Consider the following 14,724-nt stretch of genomic DNA (forward strand, 5'->3'; position numbering starts at 1 on the left):
ACGGTACAGGTCTGTAATGTTTGTAGTATTTTATACACTTGTTTAATTATTCTGTTTGGTTTCTTCTTTTAAAGATAATTGGTCTGGGGCTTTATTTTACACGGCAGTGAGACTTGAAATGTGGGCGAGAGAGGGGGGCTGGAGGCTGTGGACAAGAGTCAGAAAGCCTCTTTCTTCATCTCCAGAGTGAACTAAATACTAAAGTTCACTAGTTTTCAGCTATGAGCAGCAGCTAGTTCTGCTTCATCTGAAGAACGTCACTGAAAGAGACGAAAAACAACTGAGTTGCACACAAAAAAAAGTGAAAACTTGACTTGGTTTTCAGGGAGCTAATTCCAGATCTGTATAGGTGTTAAATGTCAGCGTGTAACTGTTGTCAAGGTGACATATGGCTACAGCGAGAGCTACGATGACTGGAGAAGTACCAGTAATTGGTTCCATTTATCCTCTTCAGACTTTTGGGCATCCACATAAAAGAAAGGTGTTATCTTGAGGTTTCCGCATGCACATAACACTGACACACGCAAGCTCCTTGTCTGACCGACTAGTGTGAACCAAGGGAGCTTCTTCCGGGCTCTGCTGCATTTATGGGATTTCGGGCAGAGCAGACGAGTACGGCTGAGAGCTCCCCGAAAGACATTCAAGCGTTTTTGTTTTTGTTGCCAAGAGCATATTTCTGTCTGACTCCTTGTCTCCCTCTCCTTAGTCAGAAACAATTATTGAATCGATGTCTTGGCGGTCGATTGCGTTGGCCTGATTTCCTTTTTCTGTGTTGTGGTCATTAAGGGGGGAACAATAAACTTGCTTTTGTTCTCTTATTTAAAGCTGTTTACTGACATTAACCTAACGCTATCTGGCACATGCTATTAAGCAAAGTGAATCACGGCACAGAGAAAGAAATATATTTGGTGTGTGTGTGGGGGGGTGCAGCAATGGAGTTGAGAAGTGTAGCAGCTGAAGGTGTTAGGGTTATGCTACATCCAATGAGCTGAACAGCTGATAATGAGATGTCACCGCTGAAGATAATGGATTATATTCTTGCTTTTCCAAGTGCTCAGAGCTCCTATTATACATCACTTTGGCATGAAGTTGCCGTGGAGGCTAATCTAGAGAGAAAAACGTGGTGCCTATCATTCTTAGAGTCACCCTCCTCTAATATACTTAACTGAGCTCACCGTGAGCATCTATCACTTGGGAAAGCTTTGCGTTTTGATCGAGATAGAAGGAATCTTGTAATTGTCAAGGTTGTCTGCCTAAGACAGATCACACTAGGAGACTTGACATTCGGTAAAGATCATGCTTTATCTTTTGATTAACTCAATGGTTAAACTAATGTTTATGTATCGGTGATTAACATCTTTTTCAGGATGCCAATGGGGCAGAATTCAAGTATTGGGACCATGTGCTACAAATCAATAATGAGTTACATCATAGCCAACTTAGCTGCAAACCATGTTGTTGAGACTTGCATTATTCGTGTAACCCATCACTGTGCCTTTTCTATTGTTTTCTGTCTTTGCTTCTTGTTGAAAATAAAACTATACATGCGTTCTGAAAACATCAGTATTAAATGCCAAGTTCAATCAAGCTCAGGCTGTCGACTCCTCAGAGGTTACTGCCCAAACGCAGTCTGATGTGATGAGACCAAAGAATGTAGTTAAATGCCCGTCCCATGTGTGTCTATTGGAAAACAACGTCAATGAAAACAATAACTACGTCCACTAGCGCCTCCATCAGACTGAAGTAACAACAGGTCGCATGAACCTGCTGCAGTGACTCAGACCGTAATAACAACCGATCCCATCTGCCATTGCAAGGTTTTAATGCAGTCAATGAAGCGATGAATATGACTTTGCAATACATATGTCAACTTAATGTGTATAGCAAATTTAAAAACAACAGGAATTATACCGAAGGGACTTGTAAGCTGCTATGAAGGTAAGAATTGTTGGTCAGATGAGATGAGTTGCCAGAGCATTTATTAGGATTTCGATGGAGTGCTGGGTAAGGGAGGGGCGAAGACTGGAGATATTGCGGAGATGGAAAAAGGCTGTGCGTGAGATGTTATTGATGTGGAATGTGAATGAGAGCGTACTGTCCAAGATAACACCAAGACTTTTAGCTTCAGTTGAAGTGGGGACCAGACAGCCGTCGATGAGACTACTGAGGGGGTGGGATTTGGAGAGTGATGATTTGGATCAGATGAGTAGGATTTCACTTTTATTGAAGTTGAGTTTGAGCATGTTGTTTGACATCCAGTTTGTGATGGTTTGCAGGCAGTCGGTAAGGGCAGTAGGTGTTGATGAAGTGTTTGGTGGTGATGTAGGTTTGGGTGTCATCAGCATAACAGTGGAAGTGGATACCAAAATGACGGAAGATATTGCCAAGGGGGAGGCTGTAGATGATAAAGAGTGGGGGACCGAGGACAGAACCTTGTGGAACACTGTGGAGGAGTGGTGAGGGTGACGATCTGGTGTTTTCTCCTTGGATAAACTGCAAATGGTAAGACAGGTAAGAATGAAACCACTGAAGGGCAGTGCCAGAGACCCCAGTGCCGGCCAAGCGATGTAAGAGGATGGTATGAGATATTGTGTCGAACGCGGGGGTGAGTAGGCCAGCTGAGAGCTGTTTCTGTGTTATGATGGGGACGGAAACCAGACTGGAACGGCTCAAAGAGGTTATTTCTTTATAGATGATCTTGAAGTTGGCAGGCTACTGTACGTTCGAGAACTTTTGAGATGAATGGGAGGTTTGAGATAGGACGGTAGTTATTGAATTAATTCGGGTCTAGGCCAGGTTTCTTTAGTATCGGTAATACTGAAGCAGTTTTGAGTAGGGAGGGAACAATACCTTTTGACAGGGAGAAGTGAACAATTTGTGTGATGAGTGAAGAGAGTGTGGGGAGCGAATGTTCTGCCTGGGCATCAGAAGGGGGACACATATCAACCAACTGAGGAGGAAATGGAGGAAGAACTGATTGTGCTTGAGTAATGCAGCACTGTTTGCACTTTTGATTTATGTATTTGCACGTTTTGACCTCAGTACTGCAGTATTAAAGTAAATGTTATTAAATCAAATTGTTCTTTTTCGTTATTATGGGGATCGATTCCTGGGCCAGTGGTTACAATGGTGGGGCCAGTGATCTTCAAAAGCCATTTTTTTCCCACAATTTCCTTTATTGTCTACCCCTGCTTAATATGATGACATAGGATTTTTTCAAGTAAATGTTTCCATGAACAAAGCTAAGCAGCATTGTGTGTTTTTAATGGTATCCACATGATTGTATCTGATTTGACCCAACACATTAACAATTCATCCAATAAACTGAGTTAAAGATCCCATATAATGAAAAACACGTTTTCTCTGGTCTCTACACCTATAAACTGGTCCTCCCTAAGCCTGCCAACTCCCAGAATGAGGAAAACAAGCGACTCCTGCATGGTCATTGCAGCCCACCCACTGGTACAACGGTATTCCTACGGGCTGTTCAGATTCAGCTCCCGTCATTACATAACAAAGGGAGTCATTTGCGCAATGAAAGGAGATATCCGAGAGGGGGGCGTTCATCACCGAAGCGAAGTTCGGTGTGTCCTGCGGTGAAATAGCAGTGAGATAGCGGTGTTTCACAATGACGTCGCTCAGAACTAGACATGCAAATCGTCTGTTGTTGGTTGTACAAATCAACATAAGTGCTTATATTCTGTCCCAGCTATACAGAAAAACAGAAGAGACAGTGGTGGCGTTTCATTTTTAATGACAATGTGCCGGCTACGGTTCGTGTTAGCTTGTATGTGTGTGCTAACCACTTCACATCGGACTGCTTCAGTAACGAGGGTCAGTACAAAGCTGGCTTTGCCTCGACACTGACCCTCGTTAGAGGATCTGTCCCAACCATATGGGACACAGCAACCTTACCTGAGCCACATAGGCGAGCCATAGCAATACATCCACCCAAAACATTGGCGCATTCTACCGCTAGCGTAAGCGGCATCCTCTCCGTCGCTCTCTAAGTAGGTGATGACAGACAGAGCTCATTAGCATTTAAAGGAATAAACAGAAACAGCCTGTTCTCAGCAGAGCTCATTTGAGCAACTTTTAGACAGCTGAAATTCAGGACCACAAATCGGTTTTGGGCAATGCATATGGAATACAGTGTGTTGGACCTCTGACAGCTGTGTGAAATTGATGAAAATCAGTATAATATGGGACCTTTAATAAGAAATGCTCTCCGGCATTACATATACAATCTAAGCCCCATTATTTTACAGGCTAAAGAAATGCCTCTGTGCCAACATCTGATGTCATATAACCTGCTGTCCCATTTAGCATGCAGCATTTTGAGCCATTTCACCCTAATGAACTCCCTCATGCATTAACATAAAGCTTGCAGGTGTTGTCAATGAATAATCGTGAGGGTTCAGTGCTAGGACAAAGGGTGGACATTGTGATTGAGCCAGGGTCATTGGACTGGACTAGAGCTGGAGCCTGTCCCAGAATACATTAGGCACAAGGCAGAGAAACACTGCATAGCTACGTTTACAGGGATTATCAAATAATTTAATTTAATTTTGAAAATTCAAGTGCAAATTTCAGAACTTGTTGAAAAGAAACATTTTTTTTGTTGCCTACACCTGACAAAACCTTAAACAAAGGGTTTAGGTTTAGGAAAACATTTGGTTTGGATTAAAATAATAATTTTATTAAGAATTGGGGACCTTGGTCATCATGCTTACAGTAAGAACCACAAGGCCTGTTGGAGATGAGAAATGAGAATCTCATGACAATGTCTTATGTTTTGTTGATAATAATGTTGTCTTCCTTCTTTTTTGCTCTTGGTAGAGAGAATCATACCTATGACCACTAAAGGACTTTGTTAATCAAATGTAAATATATGTGATTTTTGGGTTGAGGTTTTTTCCTGCAGTATGACGACCTCGTAACTGATGTGATTCAGTAGGACTATACTGAAGCACTGAGCCGCTGTTCCTTCTCTTGGTTGTCCTTGGAGTGCATGCTTAAAATACCCCGGGGATGAGCTGGAGGAAGAAGGATGATTGGATGACCCAGGCCATGTGGAGAAAGCAGAAGCAGCTTCAATCCTCTCCCAGTCAATAAGCACATCTGTGAGATGAAGGATTGAAGAGTGAAGAGTGCTTATTATTTTGCCATTGTGAATCTGGCAAGGACTTGGATTGGAAAATGAAGAGATTTTGAGCATTTTCGCCATTTCTGAACCTGAGTGTAGTCCGAGTCAGTAGTAACAGCGCGTGACCTGAACCCACTTGAGAAAGTGTGTTTGTTTTACCCGTGTGCAATTATAGAGCACACTCAGGCACAAACTTCACGATTGGTAAATTTGGAGCATCATCTGAGGCAGAAAGTACTGTGCAGAAAAGCAGTGAATGTGTGAAGAACAGCTGAAAACGCGCATTCACACAGTTCCATAATTTCTTGTTATTTTTACACTATTTTAAAAGACTTTCAAGCAACATGTCAAGTATGCTCAACCTGACCTGTAACTGGAGTCATTCATAAAGATTTCCACACTCTGCAACCATAGTGCTCCGTAATTGTAATGTTGTTCATGCCTGACTGCAAAGATTATGTGATGACATGCAGATGATATGGAAGTTCATCCAGGGGTGGCTCTGGTGGCAGTGGCAAATCACTGGGTGAAGATTGACATCCATAATCTCATATTTCTAATGATAACTGCTGCAGCGGCAGGGCTGCCATTGTGCTATGCCACATAAAGATAATTGCTCATAATGAGTCATCAAGTGCTCTGTCAATGAACTATCGAGCAGTTGCTTCCAATGTCTAAGTAAACAGCTTTTGTTGTCATTTATTTTGCTTTAAAAACAAGAATCTTCTGATCTTGTCTGCTCACTAAACCGTTTCCTGTCTATGTGTGAAGCTGCCGTCAAGCTTAATCATTATCATTCCATGTTTAGTCAAGGCAATTTTATTCAAAACAGACAAATTGTTGCACAATTGTAGATCATTAGCAGGCTTATAGTGGGATTGGGATGTTAAGAAGCTAACAAGACACAGGGTCATAAAGGTCATACATTTGTTTTTTTGCCCAACACATGTTCCTGTCCATTCCTATCTGCCTGTTGCATTTCACTTGTATAGCCTACACGCCGCTGTTTTATTGTGAATGCTCAAACAAATAAATACTTAAACATGTGCATTCTTTATTTTTGTTTGTCTTACACCTCCCTCCTGCCACACACACACACACACACACACACAAACAAACAAACAAACAAACACACACACACACATGCAGTGTGAGCAAGTCTCAGCTCTCTCCGCTTGGCTCCCTTTTCACCTCAGTGTTCCTCCTCAGTTTGTAATGATCATTAAGCAGCTCCCTACACACCACGCAGGCAGCAGCTAACAAGGGAAGCATGTACATGCTGGCTATTAGAGGCAATTAAAAAACGTGTCTCTGTGTGTGTGCTGTTCTGCATGTCCATGTGTGTGTGGAGCTTCTGTCCATGAGTGGGAAAGAGACTGCGAGCACACACTGCGCAAGGACACAAATGTGGCAAGAGTGATGGTGTGCAAATCAGTTCTTTCCTTCTATTTCTTTCGTACAGAGAACATGTTGTTAGGCTCGTTGTCACAATGTGAATAAAGAGTGCTAGTCCTGCCGGTGGAGAACGTGTCAAGCGGCTGACAGAGAGAAGACTTCTGAGTATGTTTGTGCGCGACCAAGTGACAAATGTGGATAATGAGCTGAAGCACTCAGAGATGTAGTTTTGAGTACTTTGACTGCTTGCTCTCTGCTGTTGTATGAATATATTTTATGCAGTGTTGAGTAATATAATAGGAACAAATCACGGCAAGTTATGGAGGATATACAAAAATACACATTATTCCTGTTTTCAAAGCCTAACTGCATTAACTACATTTTTGGTTGAAATTGAGTTATAACTAAAAATGAACTTGATGTCCATTTTATCTTGTGACAAAGTTTTAGATTTAAAATTAGCTTTATTACAGATAAATAATGCTATCAAAATTGCAGTAACTACAAAACCAAAGTAGAGCGCAGTAATTGCACTTACTGCTTTGGATATACAAACTTAAACATAAAACCAAAGCAGACCGCAAGCTCAATAACCGTGGTAATTCATTATGTTGAATAGTGAAGACGAGCATAACATTCATGCTTTTGAATGACTATGAGAACCTTTTACAGCAATGCAAAACCGGTGCGCACTACTACATTGGGCCAAAGGTCAAATAAATTGTTGTGATTTTTGAGCATAAAAATTACATCATCAAAACATGTAGAAGTAAGTGTAACTTACCTACCTATAACCCATTTGGCTGGCTGATTAAAAAAAATATTGAAAAACTTTAAAGGAAAAGTTCGGAATTTTGGACATAGGTCCTCATTTCCAACTTACCCGAGGTGATATAGGTCGGTGGAGACCGTTTTACCAACACTGACATGTACATCGATAGTCCAACGTTATAATACATTTGTCTCGGGTGTTCTGCGGAGCAGTTAAAGCTGTTTTTAGAGACAGGCTGGATGTTACCGTTGACGTGCGCTAGCTCAACACCAGTTAGCAACGGTGACTTGTGCAAATATAAGGACTGGACCAATTGTGCTGAAAACGGTCTCCACCGACCTATATCACCTCGGGTAAGTTGGAAATGAGGACCTATGTCCAAAATTCCGAACTTTTCCTTTAAAGCAGTTTTTCTCCACTTTACCCTTCTACCTGGGACCCCCATGGCCGATTACCAAGACTAAAGGGACAAAGTACCCTCTGAAATTCTGCTAGAAAATGTGAATGCAGTACTACACAATATCCCTACTGCTACCATAACTGAGAACCACCAAACTGATATACAGTCCAGCAGCAGTGAACCGAGAGATGCTTGGCTGCAAGATGAACAGCATAAGCCATATGGAGCAGTATCCCGCATGGAGAAGGAGGCTGGAGGCCAAGATCAAGGCAACACGGAAGTTAGTGATCAGAGTTAGCGATCAGAGCTACAGAAATGTGTGAGGAAATAACTACCCCAGAAGTAGACCACTGGAAGCACTGGAGACTGCCACACCTGAAGAGGTACACAAGAGACATAGGAGCGAGAAGAATAAACAAGATGTTCTTCACTGAACCATCCAAAGTGTACTCCCAGTGGCAGGGAAATAGCAACTGAGAACAGACCCCCCAACGCAGAGACTGAACAATACTGGAAAAATAATGGGAGAAGGAGGCAACACATAACACCAATGTTCAGTGGCTAGTGGATCTGAAAAAGCAGATCAGAGCAACCTCCCAAAACAAGACCCAGTAACCATCATCATGGCAGATATCCATGTGTATTGTATGAAGAGCTGGACAGCAGATGTGGAAGATACACCAAAGGAGCCAAATACCGGAGGCCGAGGAGTCAGAACCACTATCCAGGATCAGGAAAATTATTTTTACCTTTTTGGCTTTATTGTGAGGACATTGTGAGAATGAAAGGGGGGGGGGGGGGGGGGGTGCTGCAGTGAGTCCTCACTACATATACCGACTAATCTATCTGGTGCTGCACATTTCATACAATCTTGCCAAAAACTTAAAATCACCAAGCTGTCTGCCAGTGTAACAGCACCTGAGTGGTGTCAATGTACTAAGTAGTGTGTGTACTGGCAGTTCCGTTAGACAAGAGATAGACAAGAGTAGTGGCTGGAGGGCAGGAGATGCACTCTGTTATTACCAGTTCAGGGGACAACTGAGTTAAGAGTAGTGACTGAGATGAGAAATCAGCAGGCAGTCAATGGCAGTATAAAACTGGAAATAAAAGGTGTTTTTAGAAATGTCACCACAACAACAAGAGGTCCTTGCAGACTGCAGTCAAGGTTGGCCATCCAGTTTGCTACAACAGAATGCAAGGTTAGCTGTGGACAGACACAGGGGTGCATACCCACTCACGGACACACACGAGCAATCTATGTTTGGCTAAGCTAGCGGTAGGTCATAGAGGAAATAAATACGTAGCATGACCCGGATGTTTGCCGTTGCTATGACAACAAGTGAAAGCTAACGCTAGCTTATACCACCCGATCAATAAACACACATAAGATGACAATTTGGCCCATATAAAATTAACCAACAATAATGATCAACAGCCATCACCCTAAGGACCTTACACATTGTGATGTTTTAATTAGAAAGATAAAAGCGACATTCATGGGAAATTTGCTAGCATAAATGCTGGTTGTTAGCATCGTAATAAACTAGCAAGTTTGCCACTTTAGAACTAGCAAATTTGCCACTTTAAACTAGCAAATTTGCTACTTTTTTCTCAGAATATTGCCCACCTCTCAGCTCCTTTTATTTTCGATAGTGGCCCTGACGCCGTCGTACTAATACGCTGTCGTAGATAAGATAGTCTTTTGCTTTAAACTTTTAAGCTTTTGGTTGCAGCTTCTAAAATAGTATTTTTATTTTTTATTTTTTTATAGAAACAATCATTAATTGATTATTAATGCCATTGTATCAATTGATATAAAAGTAATCCTTAGTTGAATCCCTATTCGTAGAATACACCCAAAAGGTGGTGCAGATTTATTAAGAAATACAGTAATTTGCATTCCCTCACACAGCAGCCGTATAATAGTGATATCATTAGATCATGCAAGATTTACAGTTTTATATCATGTGAAAATCCATCTCGTCAACCCTCAAGTAATATGTTCTGGTCAGCCAGTGACCGGACCATCCGGCGTCCTGTAAGGTCCTGCTGGCAGCAGAGGGCATGGTGTAGATGTGTGTGACCCTTTATGTTAAAGTCAACCATCTCACCAAAGTTTTGCAAAGCATGGGGTCAACATAATTCATCATGAGGGACAATGAGACACCAGAGATGGAGAATATCTTTTCATTGAAAGAAGAGGGAAGAATGACAATGAAGGCTTTTCTCTTGAAAAGATGTGTTCACTCTTCTCCCACCTTGGTAATAGCTGATTGACAGATGGTTCATCCATATCTTCTGCCAAGTCTTTTTTTCAAGTGCTTACCCTTTTCCAAACAGTTTCAAATGACGGCTTCTCGGATAGTTCTTTGTCACAACCCATGCGGCATATCAGGTTTGATTTTTAGATGCGAAGGGGGAGAAATTCCTGGCTTCACTATAATTTGGTCCTTGGGAGAGCGAGAAACACTTCATCAAAAGATTTAAGATGTCTCATGGTGATGGTGTAATACGCTAAGCAGGCAGAGCCTTATGAGAGGAATCTTAAAATCAGTCTTTATTTAATGGGCTCTTGATGCAGAAGCTGTTAATGGGAGATATATAAGAACATTTAGAGAATACTGTCGCAGGTGCAATTTTCAGCTCTGTAAGTGAACCGTGTAATTTGTAAATGCAGCACAGCAGTAGTTAAGGTGAGAGATGATAAACAAGAATAAGTGTTACCACATCAAAAATGTAGGGGAGCTTTCATGATATTCCTGAGCTGAAATAAGCAGTGTGAAAGCAGAGTACATAAGCAAATTAAGCAGCTGCTTAGGGCCCTGTGGCAATCAGAGGGACACCAAGAGCGCTTGAAATATCCCACAAAAGACCTTGACAAAGACCGGGCCTAGACCTCTGCAAACTACACAAGGGTCCCACCTCCCCTTTGTGTCAAAGCGGGTGTCAATGTTTGCACTGCTTGTTTGCAGTGGTAAACTTGAGCCCTCTCCTTTCCAAGATTGATGTAAGCAAATTAGTGAGTAATATGAATTTCCCAAGCGTCGCTGTCTTGCTACCTGAGCTGGGTAGAGCCAACCACTTCCTTGGCGGTGTTCTGTGACTTTGTCTCAAAAGTGAGGGGGGATGGCACACGTCACTTACAAACAAGACAGTGATTATTATTATATAGTCCGTCAAGATTTAGTTACAACTAATGCAAGGAAAGCAATGGACTGACATTTGAACTATTGATTTGCTGGGCATATGAATGCATCTCTCAGGAAAAATAACCATCAAGTAGCCCATTCAGCTGAGCCAAACAACACTAGTACGATGTAGAAAGCGGAACCTGGGGAGCCAGCCTAAAGGGCCTGATGCAGCTTATACAATGAATAAGTTATTTACACTTGATAGTTTGCTTTGGTTTGTCAGCAGAGGAGATGCTGGATCATCCGCCAGTACCATACAGTTGATCCACCTACTTTATTATTTTTCTTATTGACCTCATCTTGATATATTCAATGAAGAGCACATTCTGTACTGTATAGGTTCACATATTCTTACTCCGACAGAGGGGGGAAACTGGGAACACTGGGGTTTCAGCTGTGTGACAATGGAAAATGGTCTATGTGGCTAGCAGGTCAAGAAGGAGATCCCTTGGCTGAATATGGCAAACTTCTATTTTGTAGTTCTGAGTTCAGCAGGAGAAAACTAGAATATCCAAACACTTGAGCCTTCAACCAGAAATGGCATGCTCCTTTGTGTCAAAGCCTGCATTTATAGCAAGCAGCACTCTTACTCAATATTCACCATTACAAACAAGTTTAAAGGCCAATGCTCCTGCTGAGCTAGGTAGCTGCAATATGACTTTGGGCATTAATGTGTTGAAGAATGACTTCTGAACTGGAGCAGAAGCAAATTCCCTATGGTCAGTTAGTGGGAGTAACTGCTGCAAGAATGAGTGTGTGTATCACAATGTTAGTAAGACTTTGGCAAAGGACAAACTGGCTAAGTTAGGAAAGCAATAACATGATGCAACGAGGGCAGCAGGGGGCTGAAATATTGACCCCAAAGGTATTAATTCATATTTTTCACATGAGTTGTTACATGCTCTACATTAAAGATTTCATATAGAACAGAAAACACTATAAATCAGAGGAATAGGCTAAATTACACACCAAGGGGCTATTTCACAAAACCTAGATAGAGGATTAAGCTGGGATTTTCCATTTATCCTACCTGCATTTAGCCTTGACTTGGTTTCATAAAAGCAGTGGCACATAAGTTACCATGGTGATTTATTCTGTGCAATTAGCCTGCTCCAGACCAGGCTAACAGCCAGGCTTGTTTAATCCTGGTGCCTTATCTGTTCAGTCAGCAGTCACTCTGATTGTAAAACGTGTTTTTGCACTTATTCCATATTCTTATCGATGTATTTTGCCTTATTTTATGAAACTGGTAGGCTAGCTATCAGCCACCTGTTATTATTTGCACATTGTAAACATAATGATTTTCAAAGGTGTTTTCAATAAAGTCAGTCATAAGGGCAATATATAAAGTTATATACATATAGTGTGGCCAATCTTTTACTGCACTCACATAGTTAATAGCAATGTATTACACACAGGACACTTCCTGTTTACACCATTTCAGAATAAGTCCTGGATATTCCAGTATGACGTGCACTAAAACACACAAGAGGAACTTTCATTCCCAGACCATATAGTACAAGCCACTCAATACAATAGGTTACACACACATACCAAGTAAATGCTTGAATGGTACAATGACGTTTTAAGTTAAGATCTGTGGTTAGTAAATGTAGATTTTTAGTCTTCTCATTCAGTCGGTCCGCTATAATTGTCTACAACGCTCTTTTTTTCCCCAGCTGTATTTCCTTTTTTGCATATTCTTTATTTCCTCATACACTTCCATCAGAAGCTGACTTCAGTAAATCTGTGATTGATTGTCTATTGAAGAAAGCCATGAAAATGCGTTTATCTGAATGACTTACACCTGGCTTGGTCGCTCCTCTTCATCCTGGCTTGGCTTAGTCGCTCCTCTTCATCCTGGTGTGACTTAGTTGCTCCTCTTCATCCTGGCGTGACTTAGTTGCTTCCTTCATCCTGGCTTGGCTTAGTCGCTCCTCTTCATCCTGGCTTGGCCTATGTGAAACGTATTAAGCCAGGATACACCGAGGAGACAAGTTCAAGCCTCGCTTTTTCTGTTATCCTGGATTTCTATGTTTATTGAAACCGTTTAAAATAAAACAAGGAAATTCATTATAACATAAACATAATAATCTTGCTTTGATTGACAACGCAGATACTTGACAATTAAGTCTTGTCTTGGATGACGCGAGCCTGGAAGATGTTAAAATAATCCAAAAATTGTCAAATTAAACCCCACATCTTTAGATAACACATTTCTGTGTCATCAAAGTACTGTGTTTGTCCCATTTATTGATGCCATTTCAAGCCTGTGCAGCCTCTCACACTCAAACCATTAACCAGGTGCCAGTTAAGTCCCTGAGGCCAGTTAAGTCCCTGAGGGGTTCAGGGCTTAACGTCTTAGGGGGGACACTGGGTTTGGGAGCAGCAGCAGTTTAGTGTTAGATCTTCATTTTTCTTTTAGTTCCTTGAGTTTTTTAATGGCTTTGGTAGTTATGTCTTTGTGGCCCTATTTCTGTGAGGTTAATATTACATTGGTTTATGTTAGAGGGAATAGCCCAGATCATAGGAGCCTTTGTGGGTTGGTCTAGGTGTCTTTTCATCCTTATTTATTTATTTTGACTGGACCATCAGTCTTTCATTGGTAGATATGAGGTTCAATGGCTTTGTTTGAACATTATTTTCTTTTTTTTATAAACGGAATGTTCTTTTCTGTACTCCTGACTTTATGAATCATGTTCGGCCACCTGGGATCACGTTGTTATTATTGTACAGTAAAACTGAGTAAAGTGAGTAGACCGGTTCAAATCATACAAATGATTATATCAACACACAATTTATTATAGACTAGATGATCAACATAAATGTTGAAATGAGCAACCATGATAACCCAAATTCAAGGCTTGCCTCGCCATGGGAACTATTATAATTATTATTACAGCGATGAGCAGCGTTTCTCATTTATGATTGCACTCTATTCCGACCATAATCTATTCACTGAGCAACACCATGAATGATGGATGAAAAATTGCACAAGTCTTGAACCTGTTTATGCACAACCATATTGAGCGTGTTTTTTAATTCATGACAGAGGGGTTGAACTTACAACAGCCACAGTTCATTTCATGAAATATTCATAAAAGGAGAAAAAATCTGATGGAATCCACAGTGGATTTTTCTTCAGTTAATAATGAATGGGGAAGCGTTAACTGTTTTTTTTTTATCCTGGGAAGCTTACTGGTTGACTGATGTCTTTATATATATATATATATATATATATATATATATATATATATATATATATATATATATATATATATATATATGTATATTTATTATTTTCTTTTCCATTTTTCAAACCGGACAGAATTGTTGCCATAATAATAGATAGAAAAAGAAAAGTACTTTTAAATGAAATTCCATGTAACCAGATTCTCTGTTTGGATAAATGAGAGCAGATGACTATGGAAGTTTGTTTTGACATTCAAATCAGAAATGCCCACCTTCCTTGTCTCAACCCTTTTCCATGTCAGAAGCAGCCCCGAGTACTCTTGAGTACCATGACAGTTTAAAGGCAAAGAACTCCCACCATTGGGTGCTGAGATTAACACTGACAGCCACACTGCAGGCATTTCTCTCTTTGAGAAGATTTTGCTGACGCCGGGCTCTGTCGGTGGCTCATGCACATTGGCTGCTTAAGGAAAAAAAAAAATACATTTAGCAACTGTCCACACCTTTCACCAGACTTAAGCCTCATCTGTGGTATTCAGCAGTGTCTATAGGATACCAGTGCAGTGGCGTTTGGCATGCTTAAGGCAAATTGAGTTCCTTTCCTAAAAAGTATAGTTTTTATGAAATA

Source organism: Eutrigla gurnardus (genome assembly GCF_963514095.1).
Source record: "Eutrigla gurnardus genome assembly, chromosome: 11".
Lineage (NCBI taxonomy): Eukaryota > Metazoa > Chordata > Actinopteri > Perciformes > Triglidae > Eutrigla > Eutrigla gurnardus.